General features: G+C 39.3%; 1 protein-coding gene and 1 non-coding gene across 2 annotated transcripts in view; one reads left to right on the forward strand and one right to left on the reverse strand.

The window, feature by feature from the left end:
- LOC118630561 (catenin alpha-2-like) overlaps positions 1-26,481 on the forward strand; it is a 411,139-nt gene that overhangs the window by 104,827 nt on the left and 279,831 nt on the right. The gene's annotated exons all lie outside the window — the stretch shown is intronic.
- Positions 20,686-20,790, reverse strand: LOC118631281. Its single transcript, XR_004959770.1, has one exon. It is a non-coding gene; the product is annotated as a U6 spliceosomal RNA (small nuclear RNA).

A 26,481-nucleotide genomic window follows, 5' to 3' on the forward strand; every position in this document is an offset into this window, starting at 1 on the left:
TGCAATAAATTGGAGCGAGAGTACCTATAAATCCCCAACCCTATGTTTGAACAAGTGTCCCGAGTGTCCCAGTTGTAGTCCAGGCTACCAGAGGCTCAGTTGGAAGGAAGGGATGTGCACACAAATGTATGTATATGAGTATCAAATTAAGAGTGCTGACCACTGTACTCCGTCAGCTTTGAAGAGAATGAGTATATTCTCTCCTTACCTGCTGATGACAATGAAAAAAGAAGAAGGATCCGTACCAGGATACCTGGGTATTAGCTCCAGCTGTGCAAAGTTGTGTCTACAATGGCCATGCCAGCAGGACATCAAATCACATGGTCTCAATGATGCCCGAAGAATAGATTGTTTAACGTTGGCTGCAGTGGGCCTTGCTGACATTATTTATTGCAGTTTTTGAAATTTGTTACTTTTCTCTTTTCCAAATGGTGATATTTATGTCACACCTTCAGTTGTTTGGACACAAAATCTGAATCTCTAGCTTTTACAACACCTTATTGAAGGCTACTTCATATTGTGGGTGAATGGTTGTCATTAAGGACGTGTTTGATCATAGCAGCATATTTTAACAGGTGTGTCATGAAAAATGCCCCTGCTGCATGGTCACTCTTTTTGTATTAAATGGCCCAGACTGATGCTGCCCCTCATGATCTCAGTGGCATCAAAAGCAGATTCATCTCACATGAGAGACAGAAGATTTGCACAGCAATGCAGCACTTGAATCCAGACATGAACATTCATTTCCCTGCATATAGGAGGTTTACATATAAATAAAGCAAGGGGCATCCTGTTCTCTTTTTTACCGACTTACTTGACTTTCATATTCTCAAAGCTTTCTTTGCCATTTAAATGGTAAGAATCTACAGTAAGTAACATGAGTAAGATGCTGTGCTTTCTGACTTTTTCCTTAGTCCCCAATCAGCATTTTCTGTGTGATGGGTTCCAAGGTGGCCTTGTCTGATCTATGACACTAGAGCCACAGCAGCAAAATGTTTGCAGCCCGGATTTGCAGAAAAATCTGTGTCCCTGTGTGGCTTCCTATCCTTCTATAGTTTTATTGCCCATTGATAATTTTCAAAATCTTGATCATAGCCATTTATTCCAGCCCCTGGCTGCTCTCCAAGTCCCCCCCACCTCCCTGAGGGTCCCATTGGTGAATTCCTCCCTGTTGTTACACAGAGCATGCTCACTGCTGCTGCTTTGCCTTTGGAGTGCTCCTTGCTCTCTGCAACATCCTTACCCTGCTCACTTCTCACCTGGAAAGTTCCTACATGCCTATGAAGACTGGAAACCTTCCACACCCCACCCTCTCCACTCATGCATTTGTGTGCCTGTCGCCGCCTGTGGAGGTCATCACTCAGAGGTCATCACTTAAGTCTTATTCATCTCAGTGCTTGATATCCCCCAACAGGGCACCTGACCAGACATGCCCAGCCCGTATCAAATGAGATGGAAACAGGCTGATTGCTGGGAACTCTTGGCCAAAACTAGTCCTGTAGCAAAGGACCAGGCTTAGAAAAGTGCTATTTACCCTCGAGGGTGGGCCCAGTGGAAAAATCTATTGAAAACTATCTGAAGGTTGAATTCTACAGTTTTGGGGCCCATGAGGTCACCAGCGATGGCAGAAGATGTCACATGGGGCACATTGAGAGTATTAGATTGGGAGCCAGACTAGAACAATATAGCTGGGTTATAAAAAGCTGAGGAGAGTGTCAAAAATTAACCTTTGTGCACAGGACAGGGCCCAGCAGGCAGGTGAATTGATCCGCAGTGAATGACAAATGACTAGTCTGCATCCTTTGCAGGAGCCCTTCTGGAAAGCCCCCTCCCTACAACCTTTTCTTAAAATACTGGATGCAGCCTGGGTCCCTGTGATCACACTCAGTGATGCCGGACGTCTTCTACATTTACGGGGTCAACGTGACTTAGGTGAAGTCTCCATGTGGGATGGTGGCTATGTTTAAGAAAAGAAGAGTCTCATCCTGTTTTCATAAGGAACGTTATGCTCCGTTCTCTAACCCTGTGTGGACAGCACAATGTTACACATTTTTAAAAGGAAGATAAGTGAAAGGAGATAAGGAAGAATTTGGAGTTTAGGGAAGAGGGAAAGGAAGGCCTGTTAGAGGCTACTGAGTGGCAGAATCACCTCAGTTGAACAGAAATAATGGCTATTATCATTGTCACAGACTCAGGCCCTCCTTGAAGGCCGTGGCCATGGAGACCACGTGAAGCCGCCGGAGCACCGAGTTGTTGGCAATGCTCCCCCAAAATACTGTCTGCCTCTTGCATTACAAATCATGGGAGGAGCATGGAGTATTTGATTCACTAGATTTTTGTCTCATGATTAAACTGGAGTTTTGCATCTTGCGGAAGAAGATCGCAAACAGATAAAAGACAATATAAAATCATGTTTAATTAGTGTAGATTCAGATGGTTACAGGGAGAAATATTTATAGATATCTGTATGTGCAGGGTTAGCATACACATACATTAGTTCATACTATAATAGCTGAGAGGACTTAGAAACAACACATACCCAGCACCCAGAATTTGATTTCTAACACTGTTCTCCAGCAAAAGGAACCAGGCTCCTTGGAGAAACGGCAGATTCTAGGTTCAAGCCAGAAGTATACAACATGAGCTTTGAGCATCTTGTTGTGCCAGAAAGCAAGGAAATAATCCAATAAAACGGGGGCACATGTCAAAAAAAAACAGGAGCCAGTTGAAAGAGTTCCCTGTGGTAAACCTGGTACACTTTTTTTTAAAAAGTAAGAATGTATATATTTTTATATGTTTTTATTGATTTTCTTTTTAGAGAGAGAGAGAAACATCAACGTGAGAGAAAAACATTGATCGCTGCCTCCTGCATGCCCCCTACTGGGGATCGAGCCTGCAACCTGGGCTTGTGCCCTGACCAGGAATCGAACCGGGACCTCTCCGTCCATGGGATGACACTCAGTCCACTGAGCCACACCAGCTGGGCAAACCTGGGACAATTTGAACTATAAAAATAAAGTAGTATTGGCTTGTAACTGAAGTATAAAATAAATACCCACCACTGCATGCTGATATGATATGGTGGAGAATAGACACATTTCTGGTGCAGAAGAATTTCCAGTAATTTATGTGGCATCTCTCCTACTCCTCAAGCATGGGCTGCACATAGTGAGTTTCTTCTAAAGATGTCACTGTGAAGGGAGAGGAACTTCGCAGAGGAGACACTTACCAAGCACGTCCTCAGCCAGGTGATCAGGAGTAGCATCAATACTGATGAGTCACAATTGATAGCTGTGATGGGAATGACACTTTATATCTGTGGCCTGCCCAAAAATCTATAACCTCAGTCTAATTATGAGTAAACATCAGACAGCTCATAAATTAGGGGCGTTCTACAAAACACCTGGCTGGTGCCCCTCAAAGCTCTCAAGGTAATGACATACAAGGAGCCCCTGGAAAGCTGTCGCAGCCCAGTGGAGCTAAGGGGCCTGACAGCTGAAAGTAGTGGGGTGTCCTGGGTAGGATTCTGGAACTGACAAAAAAACATTAGGTAAAAACTGAGGAAATAGCCTGGCCTGTGTGGCTCAGTGGTTGAGCATCAATCCATGCACCCAGAGGTCACCGGTTCAATTCATGGTCAGGACACATGTCCAGGTTGTGGGCCCGATCCCCAGCGGGGGACCTGCAGGAGGCTGCCAATCGATGTTCTCTCTCATCTCTCTCTCTCTCTCCCTCTCTCTCTCTCTCTCTCTCAAAATCAAGAAAGAAAAGAACTAAAAAAATAAAACTGAGGAAATATGATTAAAGTATATACTTCGATTAAAACAAACAGAAGTAATCAAAAAATGCTCTTTAAGATGGCAAAGTCTTGTTTTGATCTTCTCCAGTCTTCACCCATGTTCAATATGAATTTGAAGAATAAATCTGCTTTAGTCTTAAATAAATGACTAGGATTTCTTTCATTTAAAATTTTTTTCTGTTTGTTTCTGAAATCCCCCTGTACATTCCTCCTTTCTATTTCCTGGACCTTCCATTCTGTCCAGGGTGGGTGCATTAGACTCTGAAAACACCACACAGAAAGACTAACCTCTTGGAATAAATAAACAGCTCTTTAAAGAAGGAAAGAATTTATTCAATGAGGCTTTCAGTTGGGATGAAAATATGGATGTTTGATAAATGACATTTTAAACATCCCTTGTAGCAAAGAAACAAAATAGAGCAAACACTTATCCAAATAATAGTGATACAAAAACATTTTTTCAGTTGATGTATTAGTTAAAGAAGCTAAATGCTTAATAAATATTCATTCCCTCACCTCTCATTTCAGTTTATTTTAATGCAAGCAGAGTTCAATATGGGCATTTCTATTTGGGTGACTGTTTACAGAGTGACTCAGAGACTGAGACACTTTCTTCGTCAGGGTCTGTCCATCCCCCAGGACCCCAGAGTCCTTCCGTTCCAGCCTCCTGGATGGATAGAGACACAGAAACAGGATGGAGACTTTTAGCAGCCAAGACTGTAGAGGATAGCTCACTACCACTCATATATAAACCAAAAAAATACATTCCTTGAATTGTAGAAGGAAACTAATTTTTAAGGAGGCATTATTCTTTCTCAGAATAGTATCTCTTTTAAACTGCCCACTAATTCTGTAACTCATCAAGGATTGACTAAACTAGGACTAACACTAGAATTAAGAAATATGGTTGCAAAACCACCTTAGTCGGTTTTTGATTGTTTTAAAATAGATGAGCCTTTTAAGGGTGAACGTAGGAGATAGATGTTCATGAATCATAGTCTATCAGCATTTTGTTGTTGCTCCGAGAAAAGCTTTTGGTTGTTCCAGAGCTGATAATGGTACGTTAGCTACTGTATACGAAGAGCATTTTCTTAACCTTGTGGGTGCACTTGACATGTTTTCTGGTGGTAGAGAGAAATTTGTGCTCATCCATTTCCTGTGCAGTTGTGACTATTGCATTTCGTGGGAGGCTTGCCAGCGTGATTCATACAGTGTTGAGCATATACACCTACAAAAGCAAGTCGCCCAGGAAGGTTTTAAACCAGTGACCTTGAAATGAAAACAATGAGCCTGACTAATTAATCAGCCTCCTGTGCTTCCAGGCTCTTGTAAGAGCCTCTCCTACTTCAATTCATCCATTCTTTCCATTCCAAGTAAATGCTGATGAGAATATCATTCTGAAATACCATAAGCCACAAATGTCATTCTAAAATTTGTATGCATCCAGAAATAAACATTATTATCATCCTTATACATTTATCAAGTTCTCTTATATGTGCTTCTTAGATCGGCAAAATTATTTAAATGATTAGAATATAGACCTTTAATCTTAAAGTAACTCATGTCCACTATTGTAGACAAGAATGCAAAATAATAATAATAATAATAATAATAATAATAATAACATGCATGTATTCCTTTTATAAATAAACATTGTTTTTATTTAAGAAGTTGAAATTTTCATGATTGACTAAATGGAAGAAAAGGTAAATCATTTTAAATGAAATAATATGTGAAAGATTTGAGAGGTTAATTTCCCCATGATTTTTCTTCGTTTCTAATTTTGCAGGAAAGCATATTAGAGCTTTGACAGAAACTGTATCAACCTGTTGTCTCAGGCACATTTTTAATAGTATCGCCATAATTTGACCTTCATCAGCTATGTAGAATTCTTGAACCACATGGAAGATATTATCTGTCTTCTCTCTGTCTCTCTCTCTCTCTCTCTCTCTCTCTCTCTCTCTCTCTCTCCCACTTCTTGTTTTCCTTTTTTTTCAGGGAAAGTCAAAGTATGTTTTAACTTTTTTTCCCTGTAGCTCTAAACAAGTCTAGTTTAAAAAAAGAAAAGGTTATTGCCTGATTTCTGGGGGAGGATAGACAGTTTTAAACAGAAACAAGACAGAGATTGGAGAGTCAGTTGGATATGAAAATAGCTATATTCATTAAGTAGAGCTATGCAAACAGCTGTAAATTTGGATAATAAGCAAGGGAAGATATTTGAATTTCATTAGGCTTTTTCCCTCTACAGTTAGCAAATATCTCACCTTCTAAAATTACTTCAATTGTGATTCACCACAATAAGCATGTAATTAAAATTGAAGAATGTTTACCAGGTGAGGGAAGTTGATGAAAGGAGCCAGGAGAAGGGTTTGGAAAATGTGAAAAGAGGAACTCAGGGAACGCACTACAATTTAGAAGATATTTTAGGAAAGACAGTGTGGGTAGGATTTCAATAAAGCAGATGCTGCTGGTTCAAGAATAATTGGGAGCAGTGAAGCCACCAGGACATTTTGGGTGGTGAGCATTCATTCATTCATTCATTCATTCATTCAGTCAATGTTTACTGAAAACCTATTGTACTTTGGCTACCGCATCAGATACTGGGATAATGAGTGCTTGGAATCCAGTTCCTGTACTCATAGAGCTAATACTCTAGAAGGAGAGATTGAGACAAATCATAATGAACTACAGTTATGGTGAGAAGTATGGCGTAATGGGGAGCATTACTGCATGGGTATGTGTGGGGGTGGGGAAAAGGATTTCTGACCTAGGCATGAGGTTAGCTATATGGCCCTTGTTCTTGCTTCAGGAGCTGGGTCTGTACACAATTATGGTGGAGCACACTTATTGGTCTTATGGCAATATGTGCACTCAGAGTATAGTAGGAATTCCTGATTCATTCTAGGTGGATATGTCAGATAAGACACACCAAACGAGTACACATCAAGTCCAGAAGGGTCTGTAAGAGTCTGCACGTTGATATATTTGTGGAGACAATTCAAAATTCTTTAGAATAGAATAGCAAAAGGTAGGATAGAACTTTAAGTAAATTCAGCATTGCCAGAATTTAATCATGAGTGGAATGATATTATAAAATGCAATACACAGAAAAAGAGAGGCTGACAACAGAGGAGCCTTTACATCATGTAGTAGAGACTCCATTGATATGTGCTTGATGAATGAGGAGTGAATTGTGATATAATGATTGCTATAATTGAGAACTAGAAGATTTTGGCTCTTACACATCTTTAAAAACTATATTAGTGTAACCTGGCCTGTGTGGCTCAGTGTTTGAGCATCGACCCATATACTAAGAGGTCGCCCTAGCTCGATTCCCAGTCAGGTCACATGCCCAGATTGTGGGCCTGATCCCCAGTTGGGGGGCATGCAGGAGGCGGCCAATCGATGTTTTCTCTCATCAATGTGTCTATCTCTCCCTCAAAAAAAAAAAAAAATCAATAAAGAAAAAAATACTATATTAGTATTTTCTTAGGGGGTAGATTCATATTAGTTGGCTATTAAATCAATATACTTAAGTCTGGTGAATATTAAAAAATAGAATAAAATAGAAAAAAAGGAAGAAAAAATAGGTTCCATGAAACTTTTATTTTGAGTATATAGATACGTGTTTGTGCGGCCAGGGTGGAGATGGAAAATGGAGAAAATGAACTTATTACTGGGGGTGGGTGTCAAAGAGTCCTGACAGTCACTGTGGTGGAGAGACTTGGTTCCGGGCATGTGTGGAGTCCAGGACTTGGAAGCATGAGGCACTCATGCTCCTGAGCCTGGAGTGAAAACCACTGGCATCAGGACCAAATGCTGACACCTTGCCTTCTGTCGCAAGGTGACAACAATCTCACTTCTGCAGGTACTGCTTCCTTGGTGTTGTGATACAGACACATTGAGAGTCATGGTTATCTCACTGTAGCTATTTGCCTTTTACACGTGGTTAATCAATGAGCTAAGGTCCCCATTTATGAAACCTTCAGAGATTCCTGTTGGCCCTCTGGTAAGTTTGGATATTTCTGGGCTTTTTGGATGAGATCTGTATTCTTTCTGACCCAGATTGGGGGAATTAGGGAATGAGTGGTTGTGTGTGTGTTTTAGGAGGGACATTTGACTAGTTCTCTTTTTCATCTTCTTTGATTAAATAGTAGAAAACAAATATCTTAAGAGATCTATGTCTGTTAGCCAGAAGGTATATCTCAGCAATCTCTTCTTCAAGCAGCATTTCCTGCAAGACAGTGAGTGGTCCATAGGAGGTGGTCCTCATATCTTCAGTTGTAATTTTTTGCTTTGTGCAAAAATACAGGAGGAGGAGAGGTAGGAGGAGGGGGTGGAGGATATGATACATATATAAGTGAACCTGTACAGCCCAGCTGGTGTGGCTCAGTGGATTGAGCACCGCTGTCCCATGGACTGAGAGGTGCTGGTTCGATTCCCAGTCAGGGCATGTGCTTTGATTGTGGGCTCGATCTCTGATTGGGGGCATGCAGGAGGCAGCTGATTGATGTTTCTCTCTCACACTGATGTTTCTATCTCTCTCTCTCTCTAAAAAATCAACAAAAACATATTTTTTAAAAATCCACACAGTTCAAACCCACATAGTTCCAGGATCAATTGTATTTTCAATCTGTGGTTGGGAATCCATGTATGTGGAGGGCCAACCTGTACTTACATGTAGATTTTCAACTGAGCAGGGGTGGAGGGAAGGTGGGTTGGTGCTTCTAACTCCCAGGTGGTCCAAGGGTCAAATATAAATCTGATATGCTAAGAAAGGAGAGAAACTGGAATCATATAAAATGCTTAGTTGAAATGACAAAAGGTAGAAAAATAGTTGAACACAAAAATAGTAACGACAAAATAAGAGCAACAAAAATAAATCAGTAACAACTATAATGGATATTAATCTAGTTATTTAGTAATCACTTTTAATGTCCATGGTCTAAATGCACCACTTAAAATATAGAATTTGTTGGATCAAAAATGACTGTAAAAACCACAACCCTAAAAATAAAGACACATATAGATTAAAAGCAAGTAGATGGAGAAAAGCAAACCATGCTGGCACTAATCAAAAGAAAGCAGGAATAGCTATTCTAATGTGAGATAGAGCAGATTTCAAAATAAAGACAGTTATTAGGGTTAAGAAAGGCATCGTATAATTATAAAAACATTGTTACATTCTCTAAGAATGTAACAATGCTTAACATGTATGCAGCTAACAACAGACATAAAATTATATGAGGCAAAAACTTATACAACCGCAAGGAAAAATAGAGAATCTAAGGAACAGAGTAGAGATCACAGGAATAGGTGGTCATAAATATAGTCAGTTGAACTTGAGCAAAAGAGCAAAGGCAATACTACGGAGCAAAGATCTGCTCTTCAACAGACAGTGCTGGAACAACTGAGCATCCACATGTAAAACAATGAATCTAGACACAGACTTCATACTGTTTACAAAAATTAACTCAAAATGAATCACAGACTTGAATATAAAACAAACTATAAAACTCCTAGAAGGTAACAAGCGTAAACCTAGATGACATTGGGTACAGGGATATGGCGCCAAAGGTACAATCTATGAGAGAAAGAAATAAGCTGGACTTTATTAAAATTAAAAGCTTCTGCTCGGAAAAAGAAAATATAAAGAGAATTAGGAGGTAAGCCACAGCCTGTGAGAAAATATTTTCAGAAGAAACATCTGATGAAGGAGTATCATCCCAGACACACCAACCCTAAAACCCAACAATGAGAAAACAAAAAACCCAATTAAAGAATAGGCCAAAGACCCTAACAGACACCTCATAGAATATGGACGGATGGCCAATGAGCATATGAAAAGTTACTCCACACCATATGTCATCAGAAAGATTCATTTTAAACCAACAGTGAGACACCTGTACATACTCTTTAGAAGAGCCAACATCTGAAACACTAACAATATCTAATTCGGGTGAGGTTATGGAGCAGTAGGAACTTTAATTCATTGCTGGTGGGAATGCAGAATGGTACAGCCACTTGGGAAAACAGTTTGCCAGTTTCTTACAAAATGAAGCATATTTTTACCATACGATCCAGCCATTTCACTCCTTGGTTTTTACCCAAAGGAGTTGAAAACTTACATCTGCACAAAAACACAAGGATGTTTATAGCTGCTTTATTCATAATGGCAAATGTTGGCAGTAACCAATGTACCATGGCTGAATGAATAAATAAGCCAGAGTACATCCAGACAATGGAAGGTTATTCAGTGTCAAGAAGAAATGAGCTATTAAGCCATGCAAAGATGTGGAAGAACCATTACTAAGGCAAAGACGCCATCTGTATTGTATGATTCCAAATTCCCGACATTCTGAAAAAGGCAAAACTATGGAGATAGTAAGAAGATCAGTGGTTGCCAGGAGAAGCAGAGGTGGGAAAGAGATGAACAGGCAGAGCACAGAGAGTTTTTAGGGAATTAAAAAAATACTGAGTGTGATATTTTAATGATCGATATATGTCCAAACCAATAGAATGTACAACACCAAGAGTAAACCCTAAGCTAACTGTGGATTTGGGGGAATTATGATGAGTCAATGTAGTTAATTCTTCATTAAAAAAATAAGTACTATTCTGGTGAATGATGTTGGTAATGAGAGTCTATGCTTATGTGGGGACAAAAGATATATTGGAAATCTCTGTACCTCTCATTCAATTATGTTTTACACGTAAAGGCACTCTAAAAATAGATGTAATAAAAAATTAAAGTATATCTAAAATTAAGGAAAGAAAAATTACACCTTGCTGAAAACTCTAAGATATCAGTATTCTCACAATATTATTACATCACTAATGATGCAAGATGAATGCAATCTTCTACTTTTCTTTTTCTCATTTATGCGTTTGTAAGATGTAAATGCCCGAGGCAGCCTCTTATTTGCTGTCTAGTGGGAAGTTCTGTCATCTTTCAATGAAATAGAAATGTTTTAATTTGCATTATTTCCTAATGTATAAGCATATATCAATGCAGAATAAGAGGAAATTATTTTTTTCAAGTTCATAAATACTTGTATGCACTGAATTATTGATTTAACAGATACATTGATTTAAAAGTCCCCTGTATAACAGGCACATAAGCAGATGAGGGAGTCTGCTTATTTGAGGGAAGAATATAGAAACACCTAATTAAAATGAAGAGTAGGTTGTTGTGCCAAGTACTCATTATCTCTGCCCAGAGCGGTGTATGAACCAAAACACAGAAGAGAGAAGAGAGTATGCTTTTATTGAGAGATGAAAGATCACTGGGAGTTTGTCTGCTAGGCAAGGGAGAGGCATACAAAAGAACAGTTTTGCTTAATTCTACATAAGTAAGTGGACATGTGTCTAGGAACAGCAGGTTGGTTCCTGTGGATGTGAGTGTGCGCGTGCGTATGTTGGGAGTCTTGAGTGTATGCTAGAGGAGGCATGAGGAGTACTGTGGACAACAGCTAAGCAAGGTTAGGTGCTGAACAGCCTGTGTGATGGGACATTTGGCAGATTGCTGAAGGATTTGATTTAGGAAGACAGCATTGGCAATTGTTTAGAATAATTGCTCCGGAATTAGTGTGGTGAGTTCTCTATGGAGAGGTCTATGATGGGGCCTATGATTATGTGGGGACAAAAGATATATTGGAAATCTCTGTACTTTACAGGTACAGAGACTTACAGGAAGGAAAACTTCCAGAACACTTATGGAAATATATAAACTAACAATTTAAAGTGGTAAAGAATTTTTGCTTGGGTCCTCAATCTTGTTTCTGAATTTGGATACCTTGTGCAGTTAGATGCAGGTTTTCCAAGATCCCCCGTCCCTGGGTCTTACCTTTGTAGCTCCATCTCTCCCCCACTGCTTCTGTGGAAGAAATGTTGGGGCCCATTGCCCTGGGACTGTATTTTGGCTTTATCATCTGATGAGATCACCACTCAAACATGAAGGAAAACATTTCTACAGATATGAATAGGTTTGCCATCAATAAATTATCTGTTGTTTCAAAAAACAGGTTTTTTTCCAACTTCAAAAGCCTGTGTTTTTAGTTATTTCAGCTATGGCTTTTGCTTACCCATAAACCAGTTATCATGTGAGCCCAAGGGGTGAAGAAGCTCCTGAAGTGCGTTGAAATATGCCAAAGAGGGTTTGGCACAAATAATAAGAAGGCTATGCATCCATGTTCTCAGAGTTCCTGTAAAGAAGCTGTGTGGGTTCACCCCATACAGTGCTACCCGCCTCTTCCCCTGGTGGCAGATTTCCCAAGAGTGTGGGACACATTTCACAGAACAGATGAAGTAAAGTTCCACTATTTTGGCCTGTCTATAGCCTAATGACAGTCACATCACGGGATGCATTCTGTCTTAATTAACATGTGGTCCCCTCCCTGTTAGATCACAGTACTTGTCTATTACTTCTTATTTTCCATGGCTGCTATTAACATGGCATTTCGCTACAGTGTATTGTAACAGCTCATCTTTTGTGGTTCACATAATTTAGACTCCTGGTCCCAAACATATTCCAGTGATGGTTTGTTTTTGGAGTCTATTGTTGGTTTATGTAGTGTTTAGCTACATATCATGAATGTGTTAACATTTCTTCTTCAAGGTTTTTGATACTTGATGTCCTTAACACATGCTTTTAAATAGACGTTCTACTTAATGAGGGGAATCACACTCCTTCTGGAATAACCTTGACACTGTGCCAAATCAAAAGGGAGTTATAATATGTAATGATGAATTATTTGCTCAACAGGTTGAGCATGTGCTTACATAGTATAGATTTATTAAAATAGAATATTGGTGATTAGACGTCATTCTTGGGGAAAGTCCTTATGGAATTTAATTGATATTTAGATCTAGATTTTTCTATTTCAAACACACAGTTTAAAAAAGTAACAAGCTAAAATTGGTGAAGTCGCCCAAAGTTCATGAAGTTGTCAATGGTGGAACAATGGAATTTTCTTTTTATAAACATTTTATTGAAAATCTAAGCATGCCTTCAAAGATTTAATGACATTTCTCTTGAACGTGGTCCAAGCTGAATTATTTTTTATTCTATAGAAGCAGTTTGTATTGTTTCTGCTGTGTTTAGCTACATTTAGCCACATTTCTCATTCAGTCATGACTATCACTTAATCTGCAAAGTGGTCTTTTCTCCAGTTGGATTTTTCTCCAAGTGGAATTTAGATAACCTCTGACTTACTTTTTTGGGGGGTCTTCATCAACTTTTTTAAAATTAATTTTCTTTTCTTTGACCTTATAATATTATTTCCATTCTTTTAGTTTTTTTGGTTTTGTTTTCCCACGAGATTTTACTCTCGCGGCATAGGCAGCAACTTCATCCTCTCTCGGTCTTCACATCTGAGCCCTTCAGCATGTTGTACAGAAACGTGATAGCCTGCCTTTGGAGTAGTCGTGTGTGTGGTAAAGGGTGTGATAAAAACTGACACAAGCTGATCACTGTACTTCTGAAACCCCCACATTTATTTTTACACTGAGAATAAAGTCCAGATATTCGCCCTGGTCCTGGTGCCCTCTTATGACCCACCCCCTTCCCTGTTCTCAAATGCCATCTCCCCTACACTCTCCCTCTGTGATTGAGCCACCTTGGCCTTTGCTGTTGCCCAAATATTATGAGAACTAAACATAATAGCAGTCATGAGCATCATGTTTTATAAATGTTATCAGTGAGATAAATTATCGGCCGTTGAATTTCAGAGGTAAAAGTTATGAAAATTAAAGTTTGGAATGCAAAAGCTCACTTAGCATGAAAACAACGTCTGTGCGGAAGAGTAAACAACACTTGTTGCCTAACCTTGCACTGATGCTTTTTCAGAGGTTTTGATCTTGAGAACATGTTGGTGATCTTTTTGGAACATTAGACAAACTAGCTTTGAGTCGATCGTGGGGATGATACCGGAGGCTGAGGTAAAGAAGAGTAGGACCGGGTGCTGAAGGCATCAGTGAACTGAATGAATTGTACCCCAGTGTCCTGGCAGATGACAGAACAAGAAAATGCTGCTGAAGGGACGCTTACTGGGTATCTGCTCATATGGGTGTATTAATAATGATATTTATGATTTTATGTATTTTATAACATCTTGACATCTTGGTGCTTCGATGATCCTGGAGATACTGCACCTCCATGGCCAGCTAATTCCTGCAGATGGTAAACAACATGCCTGGATGCAGGCCTTTTATATGTCAACCAAACAGCTCAAAGCTCATCGCTGCATCCACTGCCTTTGTCTCACTCTCACACACCGAGCCACTATTTCTCCTGCCCTAAATCACCCTGGGACCAGGTACAGAAAACTAGGGACCACCCTTATATTTCATACTACCCAATCCTCAACTTACTCAGACTTGCCTATCCTGTCTCAGCCATGGAAACCACAATCGTGGTTCCCCCTGCTCCCCTCTGCCTCCTGACCCTGGTGTTCCCAGGTGGTCCTGCAGGGCATGTCATGCCTCCTGGTTTCGAGAACTGTGAGGAACTGTGCATAATAAATCACCTGTCAGTGGTATTGACCTCCTCTCTATGTCATTACTCAATCACCACTATCAGTGAACTCCCAGGCCCATTGACAACAAGGAGGAGACCCTGCATGTCTAACCACAAAGAACTGGGCAAGAAAATTAGATAAAATAGCTCAGCATGCAGCTATTTAACACAGAAATACAACAATATTGAAAACAGATCCACAATATAAAAGAAACAGCAAGCAAGACGGGTTGTTTAAAACAGTGTACATGCTGGTTCCCAATTTCAAAGAAAAACTTTCTATGACACGCAGTCGGACAGGAAATGCACCGAAGTGTATTGAGTGTGCGAGTGGAATTGGAGCTAATTTTTCTTTCTGCTTGTATTTTCTAATTTTCCCCCTATTATAATGAATCATTCTCTGTGATTCAAAGTCCAACTTAAAAGTGACATCACTCCCCTGCCGTTGGCCCCTTTGGGCAGCAGTCTGGCCTGTGATGGAGACAGTCAGCTCACACATATTAAGCAGTGCTGTGTGGGTGGGCAGTCAGGTTCTTTCTGTGACCAGAATATTTTTTTGAAATGGATGAGCTCGTCTCTAAACTGAGAATTATGTGTATTTTACTGCTCTCACAAAAAGATAAACTACGAGTCATCTGTAGTGTATTTGGATGATGATGGCCACTTCTTCCTCTGTGAAAACTGGTTAAAACACTTCATTGTGCAGGCTGTGGACCTGGCCGAATTCTTTTTTTCCTGGCTGTGGGATCCCATTTTGTGTGTACCATGGCAGTTTTTTCGTTTTGTTTCTCTTCTGCATTGGATCAGGGTCCTTAGTATCTCTGTTGTATGTTCTCAGCATTCCCTCTAAGCACAGGCTTGGTGATGGGTTTCCTTTTCTCCCATATGCTGTCTACCTTCTGTGTTATCTCCTAATTTTGCTTGTATCTGTCTGTTCATGCAAATGTCCCCTTAAATATGTATTTATGAAGTCTCTGGGGCCTGTGGACCCACGAGATGGACGTTTTACATTGTTTTTGGTGGGTAGGGTCATTTATACTTAGACTCCCAGCTGAAATGGTTTCACCACTGCTCAACATCACAAAACCCTGCATGTCTCCCAGGAGCATCATAGTAATATTTGCTGTTTAACCAGGGGGTTGGCACATAACATTTTCATATATACAGTGCCACCACTTTATTTACTTATTTTTTTAATATTGTATATGTTTTTATTGATTTTGTTAGAGAGAAAGGAAGGGAGAGATAGAGATAGAAACATCGAGGTGGGAGAGGAACATCAATCGATTGCCTCCTACACACCCCCTACCAGGGATGGAGCCGGGAACCCAGGCATATGCCCTGACCGGGAATCGAACCAGGACCTCTCAGCCCATGAGACGACGGTCATTCCACTGAGCCACACCAGCCAGGCTACCGTGCAACCATTTTAAATAGTGGAAGAGTTAGGGGCACTTTTTTCTTGAAAATTGAGGAGAGCTTTAGGTGGTTTTGTTTTATAAATATACAAGAAATTCTAACTCTCAAAGAACACGAGAGGATGTAGTGAACAGGGAAAACGCTTGGCTCTTGGGAAGTCCAGAGCGAGCACCCTCATGCCTTCCTCTTACTGCCTGTGTGTGCTCCAAATTGGAAAAGCACAACTGGCTCAGATCTGAAGAGCTGAAGTGTTGATTGGTTATTTTCTAAAATGGTTCATTTTCTGAACCACTTCCTACTTCCTCCACCTGATCTTACCTGAAGCAGCATCTCAGCTGGTTTTTCTAGTTGTTAGTTTTGTGATCCCTTGGTTGAAATAATTTTAGGTAAATTACGACTTCCTGAACATACGGTGCACTCCGTTGAGGAAAGATTTGTTTCATATCCTTTAAATTGTACTCCACATATTTTTAAACCCCTTTGATTTTCGTGATTTAGCTGACTGTGTAGTTAATGGTATATATTTCTTGATTGTGAAAGAAAAGCAATAGTTTCAGATGCATGTGTCTTCTTTCAAATTTAGATCTCTATGTAAGGCTAATTTAGTTCTTTCCAATAAACTATTTTAGGTCTTTTTATGAAAGCAGGAATTAGAACAACTGACATTCTTTATAAAATATCACTCAGTGCCCTGGCCAGTGTGGCTCAGCAGGGAGAGCGTTGGCCCAAGCACCAAAGGGTCGCAGGTTTTTGATTCCAGGAAAGGGCATGCACCTGGGTTGGAGGTTCAATCCCTGGCCTGGGTCAGGGAGTATGCAGGAGACAACCAAGCAGTGTGTCTCTCTAGCACTGGTGTTCCTTTTTTTCTCCCAATCTTTCCCCCTCGCTCCCTTCCACTCCCTCAAAAAAAATCAATGAGAAAAATATCTTTGGGTGAGGATTAACAAAAATAAATAAATAAAAAGCTGCTTAGTATAAAAGTAACTCCAATGAAATTATAATTACTCTGTAAAATTGAAAGCAGAAAGCGCCTAAAAATTCATGAGTATAAAATAAAATATGCTTCAATTAAAATTGTGTGCAAAGCCGACTTATTTTAGAACAGAACTTAGACTGTTATGTTTACATCGAAACAAGTCCCCAAACAGAAAGTTCTAATTACAAAAAACATTCTTTGAAATGATGATAAATGTATTTACTCTAATTGGTTAACAAATAACTCATGAGGATTAATAGTGTGTTCAGTAATATACTTCTATTCTGTAGCTTACTTGTGCTGGTAAATCCATCAAACTCGTGGTACGTGTGATGTAAAAACCAAGTCATGTGGCCTGAGAGGTCGTGTGCAGTTAGTTAAGGGTTAATATAGTGAGCGGGAATAGTATTTCTCAACAGGATCACTGTTGGCATTTTGGGTGGGATTTTCTTTATGCTGTCAGACTTTAACCCTGGATAATATTAAATAGTGATTGGGGCATCTTAATATTATCTGAGTGGTACAGCCGCCAATCAAGATCTACTGGTACAGAGCAGGAGGCTGGCAAACTTTTTCTGTAAAAGGCCAGATACCAAATATTTTCAGGTGTGGGCCATGCAGTCTCTGTCCAACTACTCAACTCTGCTATTGTAGCATGAAGGCAACCATAGACAATACAAAAAAAAAAAGACAGAGAATAACTGTGTTTTAATAATACTTGATTAACAAAAGTAGGAGGTGGACAAATTCAGCTTTGGCTGACCCCTTCACATGTATCACCAGTCCACCAATTTCAGTACAAGGAATGCTATTTGAAAACAGTCGGTCGGCCTTGGCCGGTTTGGTTCAGCGGTTAGAGCATCGGCCTGCGGTCCAGAGAGACCCGGGTTCCATTCCCACTAAGGGCACGTACCTTGGTTGCAGTTTGTCCCAGCCCTGGTTGGGTCGTGCGGATGACAGCCACTCGATGTGTACCTTTCATGTCGATGTTTCTCTCTCTCTCTTCCTCTCTCTCTCCCTCCTGCTCTATCTGAACAACAACAACAACAACAAAAAAATGAAAACAGTTGGTCATATTATGTCAGGTAGGAGGGTTTGGCCTGCAAATAACATAGAATCGTATTTATAAGCATACTTTGCTTTGTTGCACCTCACAGGTGTTGCATTTTTGACAGACTGAAGGCAAAACCCTCCACCACCCAAAATATTATGATTTGCTTTTTTATGTTCTGGCATTGGATGCTCAGTATTGTTGAGGTATGCCCGGGCTGTTTGTAAAGCCAGGATAGTTGTAGTCCTGGCTAAATGAATATATTGTTGTCATAAGAGACCAACGTGCCTTTCTTCCTTCTACTCTCTTATCCTCTGCTCTTTGTCACAGTAGTGTCACAGGTAGTAACAATCCTGCAGAGGGAAGAGTAACACATCTATCTAGTCTCCTGAACTCCCCACGTCTATCTAGTCTCCAGAACTCCCCAGCTGATGTGTTGTCAGACTTCATTTCGGAGCAAACCCAAACTTGAACGAAGAGATGCCAAAATGGAAATTTCAGTTATGGACAGTCGCACAAAATTGCCATAGAATAATTATGATTCTCTTTCTTGGGCTGGAGAAGGATCCAGCCCTGACCTGAGCCTGTGGATATACTATTTGAAGACACTGAGATTGTGTTTAAGAGAAAGTGTAGCAGGCTGCGAGGGGTTACTGGATGAAGATTTGGACAATACAATATTTTTTGTGTTAATTATATTATATTTTAAATATAATTCTGTCTTCAGTGCTATTTGAAGCCGTTGATTTTCCTCTGTTTCCCATGTAGTCAAAGGGAGCATTTCATGCATTCCTGTCTTTGGTCAGAGAGGAGGGAGGCTTGTGGACAGTGGTTCCACCCGTCGATTCCTGGTTATCTCTCTGTTCTATTGAGGAGCCTGGAGCATGGCGATCCATGCCTTCTGTTGAGAGGTCATGAAGTTTAGTATTTAAATTTGGTTAACAGGGATTCCGTGGTAGTCTTTCAGGAACCTCTTAATCCCTTCGATAATCATACATAATATATCATGTTTTGTATTATAAAAAGTGAAAGTAATCTGTTGAAAAGCATTCACACTGAAGTGTTAATAATTATTTGTTTTGGTGCTAAAGGGAACACAGCAATCCATCTGGTTCTTTCAGGAGCACGAAGGTGCTGTACTACCATTTCAGATGGAGCAGGTGATTTGCCAAGAGAATCATTTGGGTAGCTGGGAGATAAAGATGTACAGAGAAACCGGATTTCCCACTTCCTGTGCTGTGTTCCTTGTGTTAAGTCAGGCCATCCGTTCCTGCGGCAGAGTGCCCGCTCACAGAAGACCTTACACGTGTCGGTATGCACGGCTCTAATTCAAGTTATGGATTTTTTCCTGGAGCTCTTTCTGAATTTTGAGCTGTCAGTATTGGGTTGAACAAATACATTTAGATGCACTCGTGTGTACTTGAGTGACTTTTGAAGAATGACACTGCAATATTTTGTGGGTAAATGTGTTCAAGAGACTTTGGTTCACATCCCATCAGTGGGAATAGCTGCTTGTTTTATGCGAATTATATACTTATTAAATTTAATTAATATTACATTTCTGGTCCTGACCTGAAGATGCTCAACATTCTAGTGAGAAAGAGCAGATGAATGAACAATTAAAATAGTGTGTGACTTATAGTACAGCACAGGAAGTGATGTGCCCTGACAGCAAGGGCGGGGCTGAGCAGGTCAAGAAATGATGCCTGAGTTGAGTCCCAAAGGATAACTGAGAATAAGTCAAGTACAGAAAACAGAAGGAGTTTCCCTGTAGATGGAGTGACGGGGGCAAAACCTTAAGACCTCAGAAAGTATGGAAGTTGGGATGAATGCTGAGCAGTAGGTCTATCCTGGAGATCAGTAAATATCGTTGCAACTTTATGCTTAGGCAATGGGAGTCATTAGAGACTTTCAACAGAGAGTGACATGGCACAATTCCTATTTCAGAAAACCCAATAAGGCTGCAGAATAGAGGAGCCAATAGAGGGGGCTAAGACAGGAGGCAAATGACCAATCAAGAGGCTGTTTCAACAATCAGAGGAAGAAATGATGAGAGCCTTGGTTAAGTCAGTGTTGACAGAGAAAAAAAAAGAAGTGGTGTTTTTGAAACATTGGAGATAGAATTTATTAGAGTTGATGAACCTTTCAATGTAGGACATAAAAAGAAAAGAGAGAGAAAAATGACACCCACATTTCTGACAGGGCTTGACAGAGAGTGGTTTTGTTCATTGAACTATGAATACAGGGGGTGGACCAATTTGGAGTAAAGATGATGAGTTCACTCTCAAGGATGTTGATTTAAAATGTTTAGAAACTTAGTAAATGGTTACATATAGGAAGCTGGAATCAGGCAGGAGCTCTGAGCTAGAGAACTAGATTGGGGAGTTTTCAGCATAATGTAAGCCATTGACATGAATGAGACCACTCAGAGACTGTATGTAGAGCAAGGAGAGAGAAGGGACAATGATGAAGTTTAGGGTACCAAAATGAAGGGCATGGGGATTGAAGAGGAAGTCACCAAGAAGACTAAGAACAAGATGCCAAGAGGTAGAGGAAGAGGAAGAGTGATATCTTTAAAGCCAAGGGTACAGAACAATGTTAATATTGTCAAATACTGCTGAGATGTCAAATAAGATAAGTGAAATGGGGCCACTGGATATTTTGAGGTGATTTATTTTTAAATTTTTATTTAGATATGGAATCTGTGATCATTACAAAAGCTGAATATTTACACATATACACACAAACATATGTAAATACATATGCATGTATAATTATGTATAATTTAAGAATTGACCTAAATCCTACCACCCAGCGTAATTACTGTTAAATTTGCAATATATATCTTTCCAGACTTCTTCTCTACGCAAATATCTTCTCTATTTAGATATGCGTCTATTTATAACAAAATGAATTTCTACTATAAAAATATGAGACACTACATGCATTTGCTTGTCATTCTTTTCCAGAGACCATGCTGATCTTCTCCCCATGGCTTTCCAATTTTAGCATGTAAGCTGGTGAAGCACACGGTGTCCATTGAATTAAGCAACTAGGAGATTATGTGTAATGTTGCAAGGCTCATTTCAGTGGGATTGTGAGGGCAGTACCAGATTGTTGTGCGACAGGGAATAGGGGGGGATAGAATGAGCATTATAGACCACCCTTTCAAGAAGCCAGGCTGTGGAGGGGAAAAAAAATACAAGATATTAAGGGAGGAGTAGAATGGAGAAATTTTTCTTTGTTTTCATTTTTCAATTGGACAGGACTGTCCACTGAGTAGAAGGAGCCAGAAAAGGGGGAAAACATTGATGATAAAAAAGAGAGGCTGGGATTGGTAGACTGAGGCATGAGAAGGCAGACAAGAACAAAGCATAAGAAAGGGAAACAAGCCCTATTTTCTTTTTTCCTTAAATATTTTTTATTGATTTTTAGAGAGAAGGGAAAGAAAAGAGAGAAAGAGATAGAAACATCGATGAGAAAGAACATCTATCAGCTGCTCCCTGCATGCCCCCCGCCCCCACTGGGGATCAAGCCTGCAATCCAGGCATGTGCCCTGGCTGGGAATCAAACCTGTGACTTTTTGATGCATGGGTCGATGCTCAACTACTGAGCCACACCAGCTGGGCACAAGCCCCATTTTGAATAAGGTAAACGAGAAGCAGGTGAGCGGGTGAGAAAAGATTGTGATGAGTTTATGGAAAGGTTACCTGAGGTGATCCTGGTCACCTCAGAGGGAATGTGGCTGATGCCCACATATATTTAGTTATTTGATAATGGTTGAACTTGCTTGAAACAAAGAATTACTATATTGAATAGTTTTGTGGTCTGTCCGTGTGCATTTTGAGATTGGTGCCAAGAAGTGCATGTGAGAAAGGTCTGGTCTTCTCTGACAACCTGAAAGGTAAGGAATGACCCCCAAATTTAGTTACCTTAGACAATCTATTAGGGATCTGTTATCCCCATATTTCTGTGAAGAGACTTGAAGCCGTATATTTTCTTAAGTTGCCTGCCCCCCGAGACCTGCTATCTGTGAAATAAAGTGACCTAGGGAAGTTGCGTTGCTTGTTGGAACAGATCCCGGTTGAATGCCATTAACCTTGGGAAAGTGACTTAACATTCTTGCACTTGGGTTCCCTTATCTGTAAAATAGTAACAATAATACACTTTAGCCAGGGACCAGGAGCGTTCAATGAAATCTTTGCTGTTACAAATGCAAATATGAACTAAATGAAAAGGACTACTAGTTTGAAATGTACTGGTTCAACAGAGAACTATTTGCATTTTCTAAACACCAGGGTACATTTTATTTTTGTATTTACAAAAATATATCACTTGGAGATTCTTTTCGGGCCTATAAGTCTAAACTTAAATGCCACAGATGAGCCGAAGGAAACCTGGGTTATTGTTTTCCTTTTTCACATATGAATTTTTATATTAACAAGCTTAATAAGGTGATTTAGCAGGGGGTATATATGCTGAGCATCACTAGTGCTGAAATATCTATCTTCATTATAGAAGACTTCTAAACAAATATAATTGCTATAATGTGTTATGACCTTTTAAATCTGGTGATTCATTTGCAAGGGGCAAGGGTAGCACAATGCAGGCAAATCATCTTCCATTTACTGGGGCTGCCACAGATGTACATATTAGACCTGGGAATAAGCTATTTTCTGATGGTAAACTGAAAGAAACAAGGGAATTAGGTCTATATAATTTCTCCGTGATTCTGTAACTTAATTCTTTATTAACAGACCAGCATGTTTATGAATTTAACACTGAATTTTAAAATAAAATAGAACAACCTACTAGAACTTGCTTAAAAAATACAAGTTTCTAAGTACTAAGTGTTCTTATAATCACTATCAATGTAAAATAGCTTTTACCTAAATATTGTTTTTATTTCTTTATATAATACTTTAAAATTTTTTCATTGATTTTTTTTTTTTTTTTTTTTTTTTTTAGAGAGAGAGAGAGAGACACTGATTTATTGCTCCATTTATGTATACATTCGTTGATTGATTCATGTATGTGCCCTGAGCAGGGATTGAACCTGCAACCGTGGCGTATCAGGATGATGCTCTAACTAACTGAGTAACTGGAAAGGGCCCTTATATTGTTTCTTAATATTATGATTACTTTGTCCTCTTGATTCCTCATTCTGGGGTTACCTGAATGCTTGTTTTATAATCTTGCTCATTTTTTGTCTTCAGCATTTTTCTGGCCACAGTTCAAAAGGGCATTGATTATTTCACCATTAATTTGTTGCCCAATATCATTCCATCAATACCAGAAAAATTTGATGCTGTTGGTTACTGCATTGTCACCTGATCTAAGTGCCCAGTTGAAACAGAAGGCTAATGACCCTACCATTGCCTATCCCCAGCTGAGCTTCTTCTTAGGGTACTTCTGTCTTGGTGGACAGTTCCTGCTTTTCCAAACCAATGAGTGAGAGCAAGTCTTATTTCACCTTTCAGCACTGATGTTTTCCATAGCACCCATCTGAGCCTCAAACACATTGGGTAGTTAGTACACATGCACTGAATGAAGGAATGGATGAATAAGTGAATGAAGGAAGGAAGAATTGGAGCATATGGGATTTAACTTCTCTGTTAGGGTATTGAAGGTTTTCTGAGGAAACAAAACCACTTTTTGTTTTGTTCTTCAGATAAAAATCTATTTGCCTCTACAGTGGTACATCCTGATTTGAAAAATATCTTTTCTGCATAAGAACATTGGTGGTGCATTTTTAACTGTTGTCAGTGTGTGTGTGTGTGAGAGAGAGAAAGAGAGAGAGAGAGAGAGAGAGAGAGAGAGGTTGTGAGACTTGAACTTGGCACAGAATCAAGTCCACAAGTACTCATAACATTTTTACTAAATGCCCAGCACTATGGTAATCATTGTGAAGGGGCCAGAGTTCTTGTCCCTGAGTGTATTAGGACAAATTTATATAAAGAAGATAGAGATCAACACAAGGCAATTTGTATTTAATTAAATATTATGTGGTAGTCATTCTAATGAGATGGACTTCAGACAAGGGAAAAGCAGGCCTTGTGGACAGACAGCATTGTGGGTCAGTGAGGAGACAGACGCTGCCTAAGAAGTACTGTGAGCCAACGTGTAGAGCTTGAGTAGTTCCTGCAGGAAGTTCCTCATGGGGAACTTGGCAGTGAATCAAATGTCACAGTAGATTCACTAGTTTGTTGAAGGAAGCCCTGAGTTTCTTTTTCCTGAACAAAAATGACACCTAGTTTTATCTTTTTTTTTTTTTTCCTTCATTGACTTTGGAGAGAGGAAGGGAGAGGGAGAGAGAGATAGAAACATCAATGAGAGAGAACATCGATTGGATTGGCCGCCTCCTGCATGCCCCACACTGGGGATTTGGCCCCCAACCCGAACATGTGTCCTGACCAGGAATTGAACTGACGACCTCTTGGTGCATGGGTCGATGCTAAACCACTGAGCCACACCGGCTGGGCATGACACCTAGTTTTATTTATTTATTTATTTATTTATTTATTTATTTATTTATTTATTTATTTGGTACGTGCCCCTAGTAGGAACCGAACCTGGGACTCTCTGGTCCGCAGGCTGACACTTCAACCTCTGAGCCAAACTGGCCAGGGCCATATGTTTTGTTTTATTTATTTATTTATTTATTTATTTATTTATTTATTTATTTATAATGACACCTAGTTTTAAAACATAATAAATAAAATTAGAATTGAAACTAGTTTTTTTAAATAAGTAAGTAAAAGAAACCTGAATATTAGTTACTTCTCTAAACCATACCAAGATATCATTTATACCGAACAAAGAATACATCCAAACTTTGTCTGAAAGACATTTTTCAACTATTACTCTCTAGGAAATGGATCCCACTATTAAAAAGATAAAAAATGAATCCTTGCAAAGAATTAGATATTTGGATCATATTTTATATGTGCACTCCTAGTCAAACATTTATGAAGGACCTGACACCCTAATCTATTCTAGAGATGGTAGAAACAAAGGAAAAGTCTTTATTTGTGCACTAATGAGTTTATAATCTAGTGGCCTATGTAAAACAAATGGCAATTTCTTAATAATGAGCCAGTTAAGAATAAAGTAAGATCTTCTATGACTGATTATAAATCCAGTAGCAATTTAGGGGTTATGGAGAGGACACAGCATGAGAATGTCAGTATTTGGATATTGGAGAAGGAAAAGGAAGGTGTCCCTGGTAGGAACTTTGGTCTAAACATGACTAAAGCAGAAGACTTACGTTAAAAAAATAAGATCTGATAGACCATTGTCAGCTGTTGAGTGCAGTCCTCGTTACAAAGAGGTCCTGGGACTCATTGAAGAAGAGAGTTAAGTAATCATCTTGGTCCCCTAGAAAGGGAGTGTTTCACATAAGTACTTTGGACTGAATTATACTAAAGAGCAAAAGATAATGAGAGCAATTTGGTGGTTATTTTGCTGTAATCTGAATATGAAATGTTGAGATTCTGTTGAGGATTAGCGTTATCTAGTCCTTGCTTGTGGAATTCTAATTTACAGGAGGTTAGACACACACAGGCTAAATTAATTGCCAAAGACGCTGTGTTCCTATGAAATAATTTGAAATTACTTTTGGACTCTAAAGATAAAGCCTCGGAATATGTTCTCTGAAATACTAACAGTTTTTATTTTCAGTTTTTGAAATGTATTGCTCAAATCTGAATTGCACTGTTGCTGAAGGACAAGAGGCAGCAGAATGATGTTACTTAACCTTTTGTCAAGTATATTTTGAAAATCTGTGTCCCAGTGGGACTTTGGAAACATAGCATTGCACATAGAATAAGCACTACGTACCTGGTGATCACTTATGTGCACACCTGGGTGGAAAACAAGCCATAATTTAGGAGTAGATTGAGTCTGTTGATGCTCCGAAATGAATTTAAATGATGAGGCTATGAATGTAGTGAAAAGCAAGCAAATGAATTTGACAGATACTCGCTTTCATTTTGAATGTCAAATTACTGAGTGTCTATTAACATTCTCCAGGAGTAGTGAATTTCCATTAAGTTAGCACATAGTTTTAAATTTTATGAGTATGCTATTGTAAGTATAAAAACCCATTTCAGTAAGATATGGACATGGTTATTTCTTTTTTAATCAGCAAGCTCTAGGCTATGTATTATTAGTCTAAACTTGTCATCCTGAAAGTATTGAGTCTGGGATCTTTCTTAGCATGCTCCCTGGTTTTTTCGTTTTGTTTTGTTTTGGTTTTCTTTGGTGCAGTTTTGTTTATTTGGATGGAAGAAATAAGAGGCTTTGAAGAGGATATAATAGCTTGATAGTTATTTAATATGTATTTTCTAAAACATTAAGGTATTCTTTAGTAGAGATTTATGCTTAGACATGAAGTCTTACTACAACCTTTTAAAATTATTAGAATGATATTTTGCTCAGCAGTGTTTCTTCGGGTGTTTTGGAAAAAGTATGGGTTTACCATAAATAGAGGGCTTGCAGGTATTTTAATACATGAGGGTAGTGTTAAGCTTTTCTTTCATGGTAGCAGAGATAATTGCCTTGCCCCCTTCCTCTGCAAATATTGAAAAACAGTTGGAAATTACACATCACTTCAATGTTGAATAAAAATGGTGATGGATCCTATAATTGCAGCAGTGACTTGCATTTAGGTCACTGAGCCAGGGCTTTGAATGGTTATTATGTAGAGGACATTAATGGGC

This window comes from Molossus molossus, unplaced genomic scaffold (genome assembly GCF_014108415.1).
Source record: "Molossus molossus isolate mMolMol1 unplaced genomic scaffold, mMolMol1.p scaffold_m16_p_15, whole genome shotgun sequence".
NCBI lineage: Eukaryota > Metazoa > Chordata > Mammalia > Chiroptera > Molossidae > Molossus > Molossus molossus.